This window comes from Canis lupus, chromosome 37 (genome assembly GCF_048164855.1).
Source record: "Canis lupus baileyi chromosome 37, mCanLup2.hap1, whole genome shotgun sequence".
NCBI lineage: Eukaryota > Metazoa > Chordata > Mammalia > Carnivora > Canidae > Canis > Canis lupus.
This window is the reverse complement of record NC_132874.1, coordinates 6483178-6503769: the sequence shown is the minus strand read 5'-3', so window position 1 is coordinate 6503769 and position 20592 is coordinate 6483178.

The window sequence follows — 20592 nt, the reverse complement described above, 5'->3', positions numbered from 1 at the left end:
TTTCTGAATCAAGGGTATGATGGATGTCAGTGTTAAAGAACCTGATGGGTGGGGCGCCTGGCTGGCTGGGTCATGGAGCATGCATGCAACTCTTAACCTCGGGATTGTGAGTTTGAGCCCCATGTTGGGTGTGGAGATTAGCTAAAAAATAGAGTCTTTTTATTTTTTTATTTATTTTTATTTTTTCAAGATTTTATTTATTTATTCATGAGAGACATAGAGAGAGGCAGAGACATAGACAGAGGGAGAAGTACGCTTCCTGTGGGAACCGGATATGGGACTCCATCTCAGGACCCCAGGATCACGACCTGAGCCAGAAGCAGACGCTCGACCACTGAGCCACTCAGGTGTTTTTTTGAAAACAAAAACAAAAACAAAAACAAACAAACAAAAAAAAACAAAAAAGGAAAGGAAAGAAAAAAGAAGAAAAGAAAAAAAAAGAAATCTGGTGGGAAAATGTGGACAGGAGGCAAATGTATCCCAACTTCTGGAAAAAGCAAACCAGATAACTGACTGAGTTATCATTCTGTATGAAAACCACACAAGACTTCCATGTATTATGAAGATTAAACAAAAACAACAAAAAAGTTGTCTACTCCCTGTATTTCTAGAAAAAGTGGTTGCAGCCCAACCCAGGTAAGTGTTGATGAGTCCTCTACCATCAGTGATCTCCAGTAAGGTTTCCATGATTTCATGTAGTCCTTTGGCTCATACCCCTATCTGTGGATCAATCAATGTACCAAGTTCTCCTGTATTTGCATATGGCCCTACGGCCCAGCATCAGGTTATTCACAGGACAAAGTGAAGCTCGGTGGGGGTGAGGGGGGAGGGAGGAGGAAGGGGAGCAGGAACCATGACCATCTTGTTAATTTGTGGATCTCAATGCTTACTTGATGTCTGGAAGGCAAGAAACTGTTCAAGACGTCTGTTAAGCAGACAGGTAAGGGTAAAGAACCCATGACCACTGACAAAGATAGTGAAATAAACACAGAAAATGAGTGGTTTTACCAAAATAAAAGAAAGCTTTCCTTTAGCTGATCACATGAAGGGTCATCACCCAGGATCTGGTTGTACAACCTTAACGATATGGTGCAAGTTTATCTGAGGTCGAAACTCAAAAATGAAAAATAATTCTTCCCTGTGTATGTAAGCGGAAGACCTTAGGTTTTTCTGTTTTGTGCATGTTGTTTTAATATCAGTAAGAATTTCATTTCTGTTCCTAATCCATTCTTTTGGTGAAGGAAGACATATAAATTAGGGGGCTTTGGGAGAATTTTGATTGGGGATATGCTAGCATCTGGACTTGGCTTTTACAAGTGGAAACCAAAGCAGTGAATGAGTGGACATGCACTTCAAAGCAAGCCGTCTAAGGAACAAGAGGCTATTTGAAGAAGCACTGTGTTCCTCTTTGAAGTGTAATCACCCGCCTGGCAATTGGACTTTTAAGAACCATCCATTGCTTCAAAAAATAAATAGTTCCTTATTTGGCAAGTCTAAATTCAATGTATGTCTCATCAATTCCACAGTGAAGATAAAAGAAAAAAGTCACCAGAGAGATTTTTGTCAAGTATACATGCACACCTATGTGGTATTATAAGGACATGAGCTCCGCTACATCTACAGGTGCCCGCCTTGAGAGTCCAGTTCTGAGAATCTACAATTGGCCATGAAGGTGGCTGCTTTCCTTTGTGTTCTTAAGTCAGCTCTGGACTCTTAGCTCCATTTCCTTTCCTTTCTGCAGTTAGTTGTGAACATGTGTGTAGTTTGAGGGAAAGGTTTTAATCAATGTTTTATTCACTAGAATCACACAGGATGGAATTATGGTCAGGAGCATGCATTTGTAACTAGTGTGTAAGTTCCTTGCAGGCAGGGTACACCCTGGACTGGCTATTTTTTAAAAAACCATTTAGCTTTGCATTAAATAGGTGTCTAGTAAGTGCCTGTCAGGTAGGCTAAGTACATACTCGTGTCTTGTAATAAGGCTAAGTTTGTATTGGTGCAAACTCTACAACAGGTTGCTGTCTGCTTTTTTTAATTAAAGACTTTATTTTTTATTTTTAAAAAAATATTTATTTGAGAGAAAGAGAGTGCATAAGCAGGGGAAGTAGCAGAGGGAGAGGAAGAAGCAGACTTTCTGATGAGCAGGGAGCCCGACATGGAGCTCGATCCCAGAACCCCGAGATCATGACCTGAGCTAAAGACAGATGCTTAACCAACAAGCCACTCAGGCACCCCAAGACTTTATTTTTTGGAGCAGTTTTATCTTTATAGCAAAATTGAGAAGAAAGTACAGAGATTTCCTGTATCCTGCCTGCCCCTACACATGCATGATCTCTCCCAGTATCAACATCCTCCACCAGAGTGGTTCATTTGTCACAGCTGATGAACCTACATCAGCACATCGTAATCGCCCCAAATCCATAGTTTAAATAGAGTTCACTCTTGGTGTTGTACATTCTAGGGGTTCATAGTGTCAGCTTTTTGATAATGGAAACATAACCGATCTTGCTTTTAAGAGGTAACAGGTTGGTTGTAGATGCCTAAAAACCTTATTTTAATTTTTTTCTAATTTCAAAATAATCACAAATTTACAGAAAAAATTGTAGCTGCAGCACAAAACTTCTTTTCTGTACCATTTGAGAGTAAGTGCTGGCCCAACACCCCATTACCCCAAATACTTCAGTGTGAATTTTTCCTAGATCGTGGACATTCTCCTACAGGACCACAATATAACCATCAAAGTCAGAAAATTAACATCGATACACTGCTACCCTCTGATCTTTAGGGTCTATACAAGATTCTCCAGTTGTTGCTGTTATTTTTAATAATCTGTACCCACAACATGGGGCTCGAACTCACGACCCTAAGATCAAGAGTGGCACACTCCACCTACTGAGCCAGGCAGGCGCCCCTCCAATTGTTTTAATAACATCTCAACTTTATAGCACAAGGATCCAGTCCAGAATCACATTTCTTCTGTCAGAAATAGTTCCTCAATCTTTGGTTTTCATAAGACTGACATACTTTTGAAGCGTACTGGACAGTTATGGTATAGACCACACCTCAATTTGGATTTATCGGTTACTCTCCCATGATTGGATTCAGGTTATGTATCTTTGGCAGGAATAACAGAAGTGTTGCTCTGTTCTCTCTGCATCCTGTTAGGTGGTGCAGGATTTCATTTTGCCCCCTTACAAGCGCTATTCAGTTCAACTGCTTAACATAGTGTTCACCAGGCTTCTTCACCTGCCAAGTTACTCCTTTTTCTCCTTTCTGATGAATAAGGATTTTGTAGGTGATATTTTGAAACCATGTAAATATTCCATTCGTCATCAAGTTTTTATTTAATGATATGTAAGGATTCATAGTTTGCTATTTTATTTGATGGGTTAAATCTTTTAAAATTATCTTAAGGTCGGGATCCCTGGGTGGCACAGCGGTTTAGCGCCTGCCTTTGGCCCAGGGCGCAATCCTGGAGACCCGGGATCGAATCCCACGTCGGGCTCCCGGTGCATGGAGCCTGCTTCTCCCTCTGCCTGTGTCTCTGCCTCTCTCTCTCTCTCTCTCTCTCTCTGTGTGTGTGACTATCATAAATAAATAAATAAATAAAATAAAATTATCTTAAGGTTCAAATCATCCTACATTTGATGAGTAGGAACCCATTCAAGTTAGCTTTTGTGCTTTTTACATCACTAGATCATTCTTTGACCATTTCTTTAGTTTATGACACAGAAAAATTGTATTTCACTTGCCCCAGCCCTGGAATTAGCCATTTCTTCAAGGAGCTCTGGTTCCATTTAGCAGAGAGGTCAAGATCTGGACAATAAGGATACTCCTTTCTACTGGCAGTGCTGATTCCAGGCACCATCAGTGGACAGAGCTAGGAAATATATATGTAAATACACATGTCCACAGATATGTTTACATCTTTATTTCTGTATCTGCCTATATAGACAATACTGAGGGCGCCTGTGTGACTCACTCAGTTAAGCATCTGGTCATGATCTCAGGGTCCTGCAGTGGAGCCTGGAGTCAGATTCCCTGCTCAGTGGGGAGTCTGCTTCTTCCTCTCTCTCTCTGTTCCCCACTGCTCATGTGCACATGCTTTCTCTCTCAAATTTAAAAAATTATATATGTACATATACACACACACACACATAAAAGAGAGAGCCATGGGTTTGTACCAATTTTTGCACTTCACTCCCACAGGTGTATCCTAATTTTCTCTAGTATTTGTAACTTGTACCTCCCTTCTCTGGTAGTGAGAAACGTGGTATTAGGGACTGAATTGTGTCCCCTTCCTCCATTCCCCCCACATCAAATTAATATGTTGAAGCCCTAACCCCCAATGTGAGGGCATTCAGAGATCAGGACCTTTGGGAAGTAATTAGATTTAGATAAGATCATGATGATGGTACCTTCATGATGGATTTAGTGCCCTTAAAAGAAGAGTAAGAGATAGCAGAGCTGTCTGCTATGTGAGGACAAAGCAAAAAAGCAGTTGTATGTGAGCTATAAAGAGACCCCAACCATACTGGCACCCTAACCTCAGAACTACAACCTCCAGAAGTGTGAGAAAATAGAGTTCTGCTGTTTTAGCCATGAGGTCTATAGTACTCTGTTATGGCAGCTCAAGCAGATTAATATAGATGTTTTCCATTACTCTTAATATATTTGTTTATTTGATCAGTGTTCTTCACTAGGGCCTCTGACCCTCCATGCTGAGCTCTTTCTTTTTGGGGATGCCCCCCTCAACCTCCTTGGGTTCTGATTTCCCATTCTGGCCATCATGCCCCCTTCCTCCCCACCCCCACTCCCCACCCCCTGCCCCGTTAACATCTACTTTCCTCTACCTCATCTAATGGCTTTGGGGTTGACCTCTTCAGGAAGAGAAGGAAATAGATTTTGCTTGGTTCCCTAAAATACCACTTGATCATTTGGGGAGAGGTGTTTTATCAAACAAAAGTCTGAAAAGTTCACTATAATAATAAATTGAAGCCAGAAGGAACCTTAAAGATCCATCCACAACCATCTCATTTTATTTCATAACTATTTGATTCCTAGGGATAATTTTTCTTGCTTTATTTTTTTAATGTCTTAAAGAGAAATTGAGTCATATATTTTGCATGAATGGAGCTGCAATTGTAAAGAAACTTCTAGAGTTAGAACCACTGCTTTATAGAAGCTACTTCTTGGACACCTGGGTAGATCAGTGGCTGAACATCTGCCTTTGGCTCAGGTTGTGATCCTGGGGTCTTGGGATTGAGTCTCACACCCCTCGCAGGGAGCCTGCTTCTTCCTCTGACTATGTCTCTGCCTCTCTCTGTGTCTCTCATGAATAAATAAATACAGATCTTTTTAAAAAATAAGCTACTTCTTATTTTTAGAAGCTCCATGGTTCCTGGCATGATAGAAGGAGATATGCTATTATTTTCTAAGTAACATGGCTACTTCACATAGCTTGTTCGTCCCATTCAGTGTCTTTCTCTTGCCTGTTCTTTGTGTTTCCAGCAGAGGGACTTGGAAGAACAGATGAGCTGTACCATGGCTGGGAAATCTGCTCTGTGAAGAAGCTAAAATGGGAAGATGCAGTGACTTTACTCTTCAAACTAATATTGAACTAAAAGAAACTAATTTTATTATTGTCTTACCACCACCACCACCACCACCACACACACACACACACACACACACACACCAGGACGTGTGGTTTCACAAGTATAAATGCATTTACAGAGGTAGTGTTACTACAGTTGAGCCTACACAGGAAAGTATAGGCAACAGCAATGTTAAGTGTCTTGCTGGGGAATTATATAGGGCTCAGTCCGTGGGAGAGACTATCTACAAGGATGTGCCTTTAAAGATGCAGATTTAAGGATGAGGAGCGTAGAGGGAAGTAAACCTAGGATCAAGAGAGAAAAGCAACCAAGGAACCAAAGATTCATCACTCTGATTTGATTGGGGAAGGGAGGCACTCACAAAAATTCAGTGGGAGAACAGAGCCTGTCTTGAGAAGTCGAATGGATTTGTGTCTCTTCAGCCATATGAAGTCTTTTAGATGATGCATCTCAGAAGGCACTGAAGTCAACTGAGAAAAATGGAAACCCCAACCAAAGTGGCTTAAAGGAACAGGGATGGGTTTATCTTTTATCCTTTTTTTCTCTTTTTCTTTTATCTAAAGAAATAGTTGACATACAGTTCAGTGTTGGTTTCAGAAGTAGAGTTCAGTGGTTCATCATTTACATATAACACCCAGTGCACATCGTAACAGGTGCCCTCCTTAATACCCATCACCCATTATCCCCTACCCACTGCCCTCCATCAACCCTTAATATGTTCTCAATAGTTAAGAGTCTCTTAGGATCTCTCTCTCTCTCTCTCTCTCTCTCATTTTCCCCACTCCTGAATGTTATCCATATTGTTTCTTATAGTCTACATAGGAGTGAAATCATATAGTATTTATCTTTGTCTGACTTAGTTCACTTAGCATAATATACTCTTGCTCCACCAACATCATTACAAATAGTAAGATTTCATTCTTTTTGATGGCTGAGTAACATTCCATTGTGTGTATGTGTATACACATACACACACCACATCTTCTTTATCCATTCATCAGTTGATGGGCATTTGGGCTCTTTCCCTAGTTTGGCTATTGTTGATAATGCTGCTATAAACATAAGAGTGCATGTAGTCCTTCACGTGTGTATTTTTGTATCCTTTGGGTAAATACCTAGTAGTGCAATTGCTGGATCATAGGGTAGTTCTATTTTTAGCTTTCTGAGGAGCTGCCATACTGTTCTCCAGAGTGGTTGTTCCAGCTTGCATTCCCACTAACAGTGTAAGAGGGTTCCCATTTCTTCACATCCTCACCAACATCTGTTGTTTCCTGGGTTGAGGTGGTATCTCATCATAGTTTTGATTTGCATTTCAAACAGGGGTGGATTTATCTTACCAGAAGTCTGAAGGTTGGTGGTTGCTGGCAGTGGTTCAACAGCTCAAAACTGTAGGGCTAGTGTCTGTGTGATTCTCTTGGCCTTTCCCTCATGGTTCCAAGATGGCAACTGTAACTCCAGGCACCATATATGCATGTAAGAGGAAAAAAGGAAAACAAAAGCTTGTCCAGAGCCTTGCTCCGTCACCACCTCCAGCAGATATGCATCCATTGAACATTAGCCTGCCTTTTTACATCATCACTTCTACATACAAAGAAACCTGGAGAAATGAGTAATTAACTTTCCCAACTTTTATGGTGGAGACAAGAAGGGAAAAAAGTGATTAGGAATGGGTGTCAGGTCTATCAATCTATTTAGAAGACTGATCCATTATTTTCCATTTATCGTTTGGGAAATGAAGTTTCAGTTGGACATAGGAAAAATGTTTTTAGCTCTCTGATTAAAAGCCCACTGAGGCAGAGAGCAATGCCTCTATCCTTGGAGATCTTCACATTGAGAAATACTCTTGTGTCTTAGAAGAGTTAGACATTCGGTTGCCTAAAGCCTGGAAACTAGACCAGATGATTTCATTAGGTCCATGATTATTTGACTCACTGTTTCCAAGCTACACATTCCCTACCTCTCAAAGCACTGTGAAAAAAAAAAAAAAAAATACACAATGGCTGCCCCGTGTCATCAGTTCCCCACCCTCCTCCCCCAACTTCATTGGAAAATTTCCAACAGCACTTTGCAATTAGAGCCTCTAAGTCTAATGCTGTTTCTCTTAATCAAAACTAGTTTCAGATATGACAAGGAAAAAAAAGAATTTGATAAATGAGGTATAAGTAAAAGATCAGAATATCAAGATTTATTTAGTATACTGAAATGCACTTGGATAAAACTAAAAATTGGTCTAAGATCCTATTAGGTAGATGTGAAGCAATTACTCGAATTTTATAGCAGAGTCACAAAACTTCCCCAGACATAATATTATACAAGATTATGTCTTATGCTTACTTTTTAAGTAAACACAGTTGTAAATCACTTGGCAAACATGTCAAGAGCCCATGGTTTATTTCTGCTTCACATTACACTGTAGTCTTGGCTACACCAGGTTCCCTAATGGCAACAGCTAACCTTTTCCAGACAACCCTTCATGCCCCGGAGCAGGGAAGACAATGCCCCATTGTGAACTTACACAAGATTCGCAAATATGGTGCAATTTTGGTGAACCAGTGGCCTGAACTTCACAAACCCACCAAAGATTCCAGCTAGCCTGTACTCGTCAGCCAGGAAGCATGAGGAAGACTGGGGTAAAGTCCCCATTCTTAACTGTGTTTAAAGACAATCTAAAAGACGGGTTCTTCCCTCTTGTCTTTTAAATGGCCAGAATGAAAATTGGGATTGGTTTCACAATAATCAAACAAATCATCTCTTTCATACACATTTATTTTTATGACACTGCTGGATTAGTTTAGGGAACCACTAGCCTCCAGGGCTTCCACGAGTTCTGCTAGCTGAGAGCTCGTTTCCACCATGTGCCAGGCTTTACGTGAGGTGCGACATATATTATCTCAAATGCATTTTATCTGTTTAGCAGATTTTTATTGAGCACCTACTTACGAGCCATTGTTCTAAGTGTCAGGGGAACACGCTATTGTGACCTCTTAAAATATCACAAGCTGGTTATTTTCTACCTTGTAAAAATTAAGAAACTAGGGCCCAGAGAGAATATACAGCTTGTCAAGGTCACACAGCCAGTCCGCGGCAAAGCTGGGTGGAGAGCCAGTGTGTTCTCACTCCATGTTTCGTGCATTTTACCCAGTATCTTGCTGCCTGGCCTTGTCATAATGGGCCATCATTGTAAATGCAGGACATCTTCTCCAAGACTACAATTCATGAGCATTTCCAGTTCCTCTGCCAAAAGAGTTAATGTTCATGATAGGAAAATTGAAAGGGGATTCTGACTCTTTTTTTTTTTTTTTTTTTTTGACTCTGACTCTTTGGAACCTGGTATAAAAGTTCATTCCTTTTCTTTCCAAACTGCTCAACTTCAGAATTTGATTTCAGAAGGCTTTTAGCTCTGAGGCATGCCAACTCAGGCTTCCACTAATCATCCTGGAAGGCCAGCCTCGGATTGGGAGTTACATTGGGTCCTGGTTGGAATATCCTCAAAGGGGTGAGGAAGAACCCTGAATCTGCAGTCATGCCCTGAGTTTCTAATCTGCTTGTTCACCATCTGGACAACTCTCTGTGTTTTCAGATCCCGTATGTTTCAACTTCGGCATTGTGAGAAACAAGTGAGGTAACCTATAGCAGGGCGACTCGAAAGTCTGGAAGAGTCTTCCATCTAGAATGATCACCCTCCTTGCTTGCACCCAAGAGGGATTGAAAACCAGGAACAGCATGACACAACACTTCGGCCCAACGTCACGCCACTTCTAATCAAATCTCATTTAATTAGGAGGCTCCGAGGATGGTCATGAGCTCACACACTGCCTGTCACAGCCCTGTGCTTCTCGGTAACTGGGAATGGGATTATTTTTTAAAAATATTTTATTTATTTATCCATGAGAGATACAAAGAGAGATGGAGAGACACAGGCAGAGACACAGGCAGAGGGAGAGGCAGGCTCCCCATGGGGAGCCTGACTTGGGACTCAATCCCAGGACCCCAAACCCCGGGATTATGACCTGAGCCAAAGGCAGATGCTCAACCACTAAACCACCCAGGCGCCCTGGGGGATGAGATTCTGAAGAGGAAGGACATTCCTCCTTCTCAGATGCAAATGCAGGAGAGGCCCAGGGGGGATCCGTCCAGCTCTGGCGATCTTCTCAACAGCCATAAGATGGTTTAGCAGAGACAGAGAACAAGTGGGGTCTCCATTCCAGCCTCTGAATGCAAAATTCACTGTGTGTCAGAGAACAGAGGGCATGTGGCCCTTCCCATTTGGTGCATGAACCCTGAACCACCTCCACGTGGGCGGGGGCCAGAGTCACAGAGGCAGGTGTGCTGGGTCCTGTGGCCTAAGGAGGAAAGAGGGCCTGCATGGTTCTGGGGCCCAGAGCCCTCTGCCGAAGGGTAAAAGGGCTCCCTGGTCCACACCTTTAGCGTAGAGGCAGGGCCCATCATCCAGCCCGTCCCTTCCCCTTCCCAAAGCACCTCCCTAAACCATGGCCTTCTGTGTTCCTTTCCTCCATGGGCCCAATCCATATTTCCGGCCGGCTCTTGTGTCTCCAGGATTTATGTTGCCCTTTCAAACTTGTGACCCCTCCTCGGAAAGGTCGGTCCTTGGGCAGGACCCCATGTAGTGCCTTCTAGAGAGAGCTCTAGGGAGACAGAGCTGTGTCATACCCATGACATGCCGCCAGGTGGGATGAGAGGGGCCAGGCTCCAGTTCTGGCACTCTGGGCCTCAGTTTCCACATCACTAGCAGTGGAAATTATCTCTGCTTGTTTGTTCCATGTGACTCAAACGAGACATCTGTGGAAATGTTTAAAAACACTTTACAAATATAAAACGCTCCCACTCTCCCCACCATGACCCTTGACAAATGCAGTCATCTAGCCAAGGATTATTGAGTCTCTACGATGGGCCATACTGGGCTGGGCCCTGGAGACAGGATAAAAAATGCAGTGCATCCCCTGGGCTCAGGGGGCTCCCCTGGGGACAGGGGACAGTAGGGCAACAGGCAGTTAAAATACACTCTGCTAAATCCTCTCACTGAACATCAGAGGGGTGCCCAGCTCATGCCACAGGGGTTTTGCAGGAGGAGGGATAACCCAGGAGCTACATCTGGAAGGATGATAGGAGAATCTGCTAGGAAAAGTAGAGGTAGAAAAGCAGCATGAGCAAAGGCAGGAAAAATGACAGTGAGGGAAAGTCAGAGCATGGCAAATATTTCAGCGTAGCTGGAGCCGACAGTGAGAGATGACCCTGGAGCATCTGGGGTGGGGGTGGGGGTGCGGGGTGGGGGGAGTGCGGGCCCTCCTCGGGTGGCATGCTGCATGCTCATGATGTGCGGGGGCTTTTCTTAAGTACATCATACGTATTAACTCTAATTCTCCCGCCGCCTCCATGAAGCCAGTCCTGATTACCCATTGCTTATGGAAGGTGAGGCCCAGAAAAGTTAAGTAATTTGCCCAAGGTCATGCAACTAGAGTGTCTGCCAAGTTGTTGGGTTTTGTCCTAAGACCATTGAGAAGATACTGAGTTTTTAAGCATGTTTTGGGGCCAGTTCAGGTTTATTTCTATTTACTCTACTATCTGTTTCCAGTCTTTTAGATATTTCTTGACAGCCTGCATAACCGTAGAGTATACGTCACTTTCTCTTGTGGAGAGTTGTGCTGTTTGCTTAAATACTTAATGCTTATCTCCTGGGCTTACCAATAATGTAGTCCAGTAATTGGAATCTTCTGGGATGGGGTAGATTATAAATGGAAATTTAGACCTAAAGGTCAATTATACATAATGATCAATTAGCTTGGCTAATTTTGCCTTTTCTCCTTTCCTTAACAATCTTTTGTGTGGGATAAATAGAATCAGTGGCCTTCAAAAATACAGAAATTTGTCCCTGTGGCGCAGCAGTTTAGCACCACCTGCAGCCTGGGGTGTGATCCTGGAGGCCCGGGATCGGGTCCCACGTCGGGCTCCCGGCGTGAGCCTACTTCTCCCTCCGCCTGTGTCTCTGCCCCTCTGTGTGTGTGTGTGTGTGTGTGTGTGTCTCTATGAATGAATAAATAAAAATCTTTAAAAAAATCAAAAAAAGAAACTTGTAAATAAGACACAATACATACAAAAAACTTCAAACTGTTTGAACTTTTTTTTTTTTTTTTTTTTTTTAGTAATTTCATTTCTAGGAATTTATCCTAAGCAGATAATCAGGCATTCTAAGTCACACATGTAAGAATCGTGTTATTTCAGTAACAGGCATGGAGTCCACCTTAGCACCCTTTTTTAAAAAATTAGTGCTACACCCAACATGGCACTCGAACTCATGACCCTGAAACTGAGACTCGCAGACTCTACTGATGAAGCCGGCCAGGCATCCCAGGCATGAAGTCCACCTGATGCCCGAGTACCACATATTCTCTCCAAACAAATTCAGTCTGGTTTAACACCACCAACAGGGTTGGCAGGAAGCTCAATCAGTCATTTTTCTAAGTTCTAATTTTTTCTATTGTCCTTTGGGATGGTGGAGAATCCCTGGCTTTAGGTAGTACAGGAATTTAGGAAAAGGTATAGTTCCTGGGAGTTTTGCTATCTAGGCTTGCATGGACCTCACAACCCTCTGGACCAAACTCTGCCAGATGAATGTAGAACAGTCCCAGGTACCCTTGAAGGCCTCCACCCAAGCCACCTCCAGGTGCCACCACCAGCCTCCTGATGGTCCCTGCCCCCCTGAGGAATCCACCCCTCCTCCGTTCCCAGTATCAGAATATTCCACCCTCTGCTTCTGGTCTGGCCCTTCTGCCTCTGGACCCTGTGAGTTCAAAACCCTTTTCTATCTAGGACTCTTGGTTTATTGGACCTCAGTTGACTTTCCTTCCCGAACACATACTTTTGCAGAGACCTATTATCTTGCTCCTGGGACCAAGGAAAGGCCAGATGGCCCCAACTCAAAGTCCTTGGGAAGAGAAAGGAAGACCTCTGTTGCTTTATAATGAACCCACTACCTAGAAAACAGGCCTAGTTGATGCTCAATGCATTCTACTGCATTAAAACTTTAATGTCATCAAATTACATCTACCTAGTAAAAGTCTGGAAAAGTTTAAATGTCCCACTGAAAGAATTGTATATTGGAATAATCCACAAGGCTCTGTTTTTAAAAACTGTTTCAATGATTTGGAAAAATACTCTTGAGATGCTCATTTTTAAAAAGTAGGTTACAGAGCAGGGTGTGCAACTGAAGTCCAATCTCTAGACTTTATTTCCACGCAGGCACACACAGTGCTTAGCTCAGGAGTAGTGGAGTTATGGTTGAGAGTTGTTTTCCCTTTAATGCTTTTGTGCATGTTCCCAATTCTTTTCATCTATTTGTATTACTTTGGTAGTGACACTGAAAGGCACAATGGTGTGTGTGTGTGTGTGTGTGTATGTGTGTGTGTGTGTGTGTGTGTATGGCACTGGCCCTTTTTCTGGGGTAGTTAATTCAAGTGAGGCAGCGAGCCATCTTGACATATTGGTTGGGAATAAGAAGCTAACTTGAAAGGGGCATAAAAATGTGAAAAGCAAAATATAAAATATTCAGGAGGTAGGACAAAAAATCAAGTTTTACCGGGATAATGGTACTATAATATTTTTTTTTTACGTTGTTTTAAGTCTCTCCTTTAGAGATGTAAGTGACCCAAATATCTTTTTTTTACTTTGGCCAACATCAGCTTTCAGGCAATGTGCGACTTTCAGAAATGGGCCTGATGTCTGAATACCTGTGTTTGATGATGGGTCTTTTATTCATTGTGCGGCTGGAAACATGTCAACCATCTCTTTAGACTTTCATTCTTCGTCTTTCATTTTTACTGTTACTCAACAAATACCTCTCTTTTTTTTAAGCAGGCTCCATGTCCACCCTGGAGCCCAACTCAGGGCTCAAACTTACAACCTTGAGATCAAGACCTGAGCTGAGATCAAGAGTCTGACACTCAACCAACTGAGCCACCCAAATGACCCTCAACAAATACTTCTCTAGCACCTGCTACCTGCCAGCCGCTCTTCTGTTTCTCCGAATATTAGTGAAGGTAATCCTCATTCGTACCCTCTGAGGAGGACACTGTTATCCCTACTTCATACATGAGGAGACTGAGAAACAGAGAGAGGTTTGAAATTCATCAAGTTGCCTGGGTGGCTCAGTTGGTTAAGTGTCTGCCTTCGGCGGCTCAGGTCACAATCTCAGGGTCCTGGTATCAAGACCCATGTTGGGCTCCCTGCTCAGCGGGAAGTCTGCTTCTCCCTCTGCCCTTCCCCGTGGCTGTGCTCTCTCCTCCTCTCAAATAAATGGATAAAATCTTTAAAAAAAAAAACTCATCAGAAGTCACACAGATCATAAGCTAAAAAACCAGGATTCAAATCCTCGCTGTCTGGCTGCAGACTCTCTAGCCCTGTGTTATTGCTTTGCTGGACTAAATGACATCATCTGCCATTTACTGTGTGTAAAAACCCTGCCTGGTCCCAGGCACACTCCCTGTCTATCCTCCCTAAGTCTCTTCCTCTCTGTCCCCTGAGGTTTCTTATGGAAAACCAATGGAGAAAACGATCATAATCATGCCAGGTTTTATTTTATGACACAAGGACTCTCCGTTGCATATTAATTTCTTAACTTCTCTGTTTTAAAGTTACCTATTCAGTATTGAATATTGAATTCAGTGCAGTGAAACAGAGATCACACCTTCAGCTAGCTCAATAAAATGCCCCCACTGAGTCCATGTCCTTCAGTCTGGCAATCTCTGCTGCCTTTCTCACCAGGTCAAGTAAGAACAACAACACTGTTTGCCAGGAGAGAGAAAGAACTATTTTCACTCAGTAGAACATACCCAAATGCAAAGTACTTTCATACTTTGAGAATTGACTACCTTTAGAAAAATGTTTTTGGATTAAAAACTTCAACTGAAGAACAAGCTGGCTAGACTTTCTTAACAGCCTTCTTCCCTTTGCACTTAGAGTAAAGATTTAGGGGTGCCTTGGTGGCTCAGTCGGTTAAGAAGCTGCCTTTGGCTCAGGTCATGATCCCAGGGTCCCAGGATTGAGTCCTGCTTCCGGCTTCCTGCTCAGTGGGAGGTCTGCTTCTCCCTCTCCCTCTCCTGCTCCCCTGCTTGTGCTCTCTCTCTCCCTATCAAATAAATAAGTAAAATCTTAAAAAAAAAAAAAGAGTAAAAATTTATTTGCCCACCAATGCGACAACTGCCAACCGATCAGGCTTTGGAGAACCAAGACCTCCAAAAGCTCGTACAGGCTTCGTGCCCAGCAGTGGCAGGGCCTGGGCAAGAGAATTCGGATGGCCTCCCTCCCATGCTTCCAAATATTTAAAAGGCACAAATCAAACCAACATGTCATTAAATAAAATAGATTCTGCTCTCTTACCTTGACAAATGCAAAACCAGAATTGAACTTAGGGTTCTCCGCTGCTCTGGCAGTATATGTGGGCAGTAGCCTCTGGCCTCACCCCCTCCTCTGCCCAACCCCCCCCCCCCCACTCTCTGTCACATTAGGAGAGGCTTCTCCCACACCTGTGGGTATCCAGCCCCCAGGAAGCTGCTCTCCCACAGCCGCCCCCACCCACTCCTGCCATGTAGGAGCACCTACACTGGCAGCATAGCTCACCTTGACCACACAAGCCCTGGTGGTGCAGAGATGTACATGGGGGTTCAGCCTCAAGGTCTGGATACCCGGAGCATGCTGCAGGTGTGAGGAAAAGCACAGGCCCTGGGTGGACCTGTCCCCTTGACCCACTGGTTTCCTGTCCTGTGGGGAAGGCTGTGACAGGGAATGCCAGTGAAGGGACAGAGCCAGGCCCTCTGAGTGCAGCTCTCAAGAGTGGGGCCCAGGGTAGTGGCCTCTCCTGCTGGGTCTGAAGGCTGGATTTCTCCAGTATATCCTCAGTCATCTGCTATGTTTTGTGGGATGGAAGGATTAGGAACTGATGTGATAGAAAATGAATGCTTCCCTGATGCTACCTTTAATCTTCGTATGGCTTAAGACTTTATTGAGTTCTATTGGTTGATCTTATCTCATGCTGAGCTAGAAGCTAGATGCATTTTTAGACCTTAAAAGAAGGAAACTTTAATGGGAAGTCCCTCAAGATAAGCAAATTTGAGCACAGGAAGAGAAGGCCATCTGCTAGGATTTTTTTTTTTACTCGGGGATTTAAAAAAATTTTTATTATTATTATTTTTAAGTATGCTCTACACTCAATGTGGGACTTGAACTCACAACCTTGAAATCAAGAGTCCCATGCCCTACCAACTGAGCCAGCCAGATACCTCTGCTGGGATCTATTAATAGCCGTGGTGAAAGGAGGGCCAGTTGAGTTCTAGGATGTTGGTACCTTCTTTTAATGTGATGACAATGGTGATGACAATGACACTGATGTATGGTGAGTACCAAGTAGGTGCCAGGCACTGTACTAAATACATTAAATATATATGATAAAATTTCATATATACAGTTTATATATAAAAAGTAATTTATAACTATATATAATATATATCATATATATAATTATCTTTTAATATATATAATTTAATACTTAGCTAACTTTTGAAGACATGAAGCTCAGAATGCTTCCATAACTTGGCCTGGAGTCATGTTGCTAGTCGAGTCACAACACAGACTATAATCCAGGTGTGTCTTACTACAGAGACTCTTACCCAGTCCGTTATAACCAATTAGTACTTGATAAAAATAGGACATTGGTGGAATTCCAGCCAAAGACAGACCCAGCATTAACTATTGAATAGTATCTTTAATATCTACTGGGCACCTGGATGGCTCATCAGTTAAGTATCTGCCTTCAGCTCAGGTTATGATCCTGGGGTCCTGGGATCGAGCCCTGCATTGGGCTCCCTGCTCAGTGGGGAAGCTGATTCTCTCTCTCTCTCTCTCTCTCTCTCTCTCTGTCAAATAAATAAAATCTTTAAAAAATTCTTTTAAATATCTACTGAAAGTTTTAGAAATGCTGAACTGAATAAAGAAACATGGCCTGAGGGAGACACCACCTAGAAAATGCCTGCCATGTGTAGGTGGGACCAAACCTTGGGAAGAAAGCTTTGAGAATACCTGTACCCCTACCCAGGAGTTGGGGCCAAAGACATAACCTAAGGCCTTGTATGGCTACTGAAAGGAAGTGCTATGGACCAGAACTTGTGAGTAGACATTTGGCAGATTTTGGAAGCATGAAGACTGTCTTCATTCCTGGGAGCTCTACCAACGCAAATCTCGGAGAAGCTTGATCTAGGGTTCAGTTAAGAGAATAATGGATAAATCTCAACCACAAGACTGGATCCAAGAGCTGAAGATGTGAAGAGGTCTTGAGAGGGCAATCCTGAACTCATTTTTATTAAGACCCAGAGAAACTAATCCTTTTAAGAGTTCTTGTGATTTTTTTCACTCCCCATGTTTGCTTTTCCCTATTTCCCTGAAATTGCATGCAGTAGAATGATTTGAAAAGTGAAGAGATTTTTCCTCTTGTTCTGAGAAAAAAAAATAGGAGTTGGGGGAAAGTGGAAAAGAGAAAGCTGACTGGGAAAAGTAGGGGAGGAAAGAGGGAGGCACAGAAGAATCCACACAGAAGAGCAGTTGGTGGTTGTTCAAGAGGCACAGGTCACTGCATATGGCCTACGGGAGAGAGAAAGGAAAGCTGGTCCAAGAACAGAGATAGGCCCTGGGAATTAATGATACTGATGCCAAGTTACCAGTGTTCACCCGTGTAGTGGGCAAAGGCTCCCTGGCAGTGGAGACCAAGACTGGGAAAAGCCCACCTCCCTCCACCATCAATGTGGGCCGTGTACTTTCCACGTCAAAACACAGCATCTGGGCAGCCCGAGTGACTCGGCGGTTTAGTGCCGCCTTCAGCCCAGGGTGTGATCCTGGAGACCCGGGGTTGAGTCCCATGTCAGGCTCCCTGCATGGAGCCTGCTTCTGCCTCTGCTTGTGTCTCTGCCTCTGTGTGTGTGTGTGTGTGTGTGTGTGTGTGTGTGTGTCTCATGAATAAATAAATAAAATCTTAAAAAAAAAAACAGCATCATTAGTGTTTGCATCAAACCACTCATCATGTTAAAGAAATAGTTAATGCCTCATAAGAAATAACAGTAATGTTGTCCTTCAGAATTCTTTCTTCACCATATACAAAATTTTTTTAAGATTTTTAAGTAACTTCCATACCCAATGTGGGGCTCAAATACACAACCTTGAGATCAGGAATCACACACTCCACTGACTGAGCCAGGTGGGCACCCCTTCTTCTTCATCATGTATAAATTTTACTTAAAGGAAAGCTCTGTAAACAAATATTGAATTCTAGCTAAACACTTCAGCAGGCATGTCCTTAGGGGTCAAGTATATTGATGTCTGCAACTTACTTTGAAATGTGTCAAAACAATAAGACGGATTGATGGATGAGCAGAGTGGTGGATAGTTGGATATAGACGTGATCACACAAGTACAGTAAAGTATTATTTATAGAGTCTTAGTATATGGGTATTTACACATTTTCAGCTTTTCTGTGTGTTTGCAAATTTTCATAATGTTGGAAAGATTCTCATTCTAGAGAGAAGAGGCTCTTTAAAAAGATAGTGCATAGATAGAAGATTTTCAACTTTTTTTTTGATCATGCCATTTAAAAGTAAGCCATGGTGAGAGTGCTTTCTTTTGTGTGTACCTGTTTCTTTTGTCTCATTGGCATTTTTCTCTTTGGCAGCCTAGTGTGGCACAAATATTGGTACTTGGTAAAAAGCATGTTTCATTACTTTACACTTAAAACTTAGGGAGAAATATACTATGTCGTGCTTCTCATAACCTGTTAGAGAAATCTCATACCAACTATGAATATTCTATTTGATTATATGTGAGATGCATCTATTCACTATAGTATTTGTTAACTAGTTAACAAATATTAAGTAGAGATTAATATATACTGTCCCTGAGGAGTTTTTTTGTTTTATTTTGCTCTAAGCCGGACTGTAATATTAAGCTGAAATAAAAAATGCAGTAATGCCCAGAAAGGCTTCAGTTACTAAGTGATAAAATTCATATATTCTTTTTTTGATTAGTGGGATAAAGTTTTTTTTTAATTAAGGTAAAATTGGCATATATCATTATATGAGTATCAGGTGTACAACATTGTAATTTGACATCTGTATGAACTACAAAATGATCACAACAAAAGCCTAATTATCGTCTATCACCATATAACTGACTCCCCTCAACCTTTTTGCCCAGCCCCCACTCCGCCTTCCCCTCTAGTAATCATGGATCTGTTCTCTGTATCTATGACACACATTCTGTCTTAAAGCATGAGGCATTTTGGTGGATTCTCTGAGTGTGCTTCTGGGTATTTACATTTTAAATCACCCTTTGTAACTACAGTTGATGCTCTGCAGTGATTGGGAGTTCCGAGTGAGGAGGGAGGGACTAACTCTGTGCCTATCTTTCTCATGTCCACCAAAAAAGAAAAAAAAAAAAATAGAACACTACAAAATAGTGTTAAGCCCTGATTGTCTGACATTCACCCAAATTAACCCCTAAAAGTATACTTCTATAGCTGACTATTTTTCAAGTTACCTGCAACTGTAGTTATTCTATGTTATGCTTATTAGAGCATTCTAAGTAAGATATAACCATAAATAGTGAATATGTTGTCAATAGATTAAAAGTTATCTAATGAACTTATTTTTTTATATTCTGTATATTTACATTCAATTACTTAAATAGTGTTTGAAAGAAAACTTAATTTCAGGCAAAGACTAGAGTTTAAGTTTTTCAGTTAGTGAGCAGCTCTGTTTGACTTTACCTGTTTCTTGTGGCAAAACAATCAAATTTCAATATTATTAAGCACTAACACGCGATGGTGTTAGTACATGATAGGCACTTGCATCCTAAAGAGATAAACCCTTCACTTTCCAAGAATTTAAGGTATAAATACCCGAATCATAAAACTACAAGCTTCAAAGTAGCTCTCCTTATCAAGTAAATACAGTTAGTTTCTGAGTCCCAAAAAGTTACCAAAAGTCTGATTTCCAATTATTCTTAGATAATTTCAGCATGCCTATATTACTTAAACATCAGACACAAAAAGCAGTGTGTTCAGTAATTATCCTGCTCAAACTACGGCTATTGAAGAGTTTTAAAATGCCAGAAATGAAAAATCCTTTACAAAATATCAAGACTATGTGTTAATAAAAAAAAGAAAAGAAAAGAAAAGAAAACACTGGCCCATAGACAGTGTAGGTTTGTGAAAAGCCCTTTGTCACTATCAGGCAAGCCTCTTTCTTGAAAGGTAAGAATAACGGTTTCAGTATTAGAAATGTGAGCTATCTAAGAAAAACAGGATGGCAACATAATTGGCATCTAGTGAATTGCTTTACTATTTTTTAAAAAATATTTACCAGGTAAAACTGTGTCTCCCTTTCCTTTGAAAAGTATTAGAACCTTGAATGTATTCACATAAAGGGAACAGACACTATTTTTAAGTCACTTTTCAAAATACTATGTTTTCAATTACATTTAGGGAAAAAATACAGAAAAAAAAAGGTTATTAGTTATCCTGAGGGCATTGAGAGCAACAATAAGTGGAAAGAAAGTACAGTATAAAACACATATGCCCACCGAAACCAGACAAGAGGAACATGAACATAATCACTTGTACTAATGATTAGAAATACGACTTACCTCCTTCTGACAAAGGTATTTGAAGGTGTATGGGAAAGGCTAACACCGTAATAATGGATTAAGAAGCATATCAGGGATATGCAAAACACTCACAACATTAGACAGGTAGTTCCAAACCTACCTTCCTCCCCATGGACTGTCATCCCTCAGAGACCCCATCCCTCAAGGAAATCAAACTTAAATCACTTGACTAGCAGAAACCCACACACTGTCTTCATGCTACTGAGAAGTAAAATTCCAGACGTCATCATGGCTCTTAAATGATGGCGCAATGTCT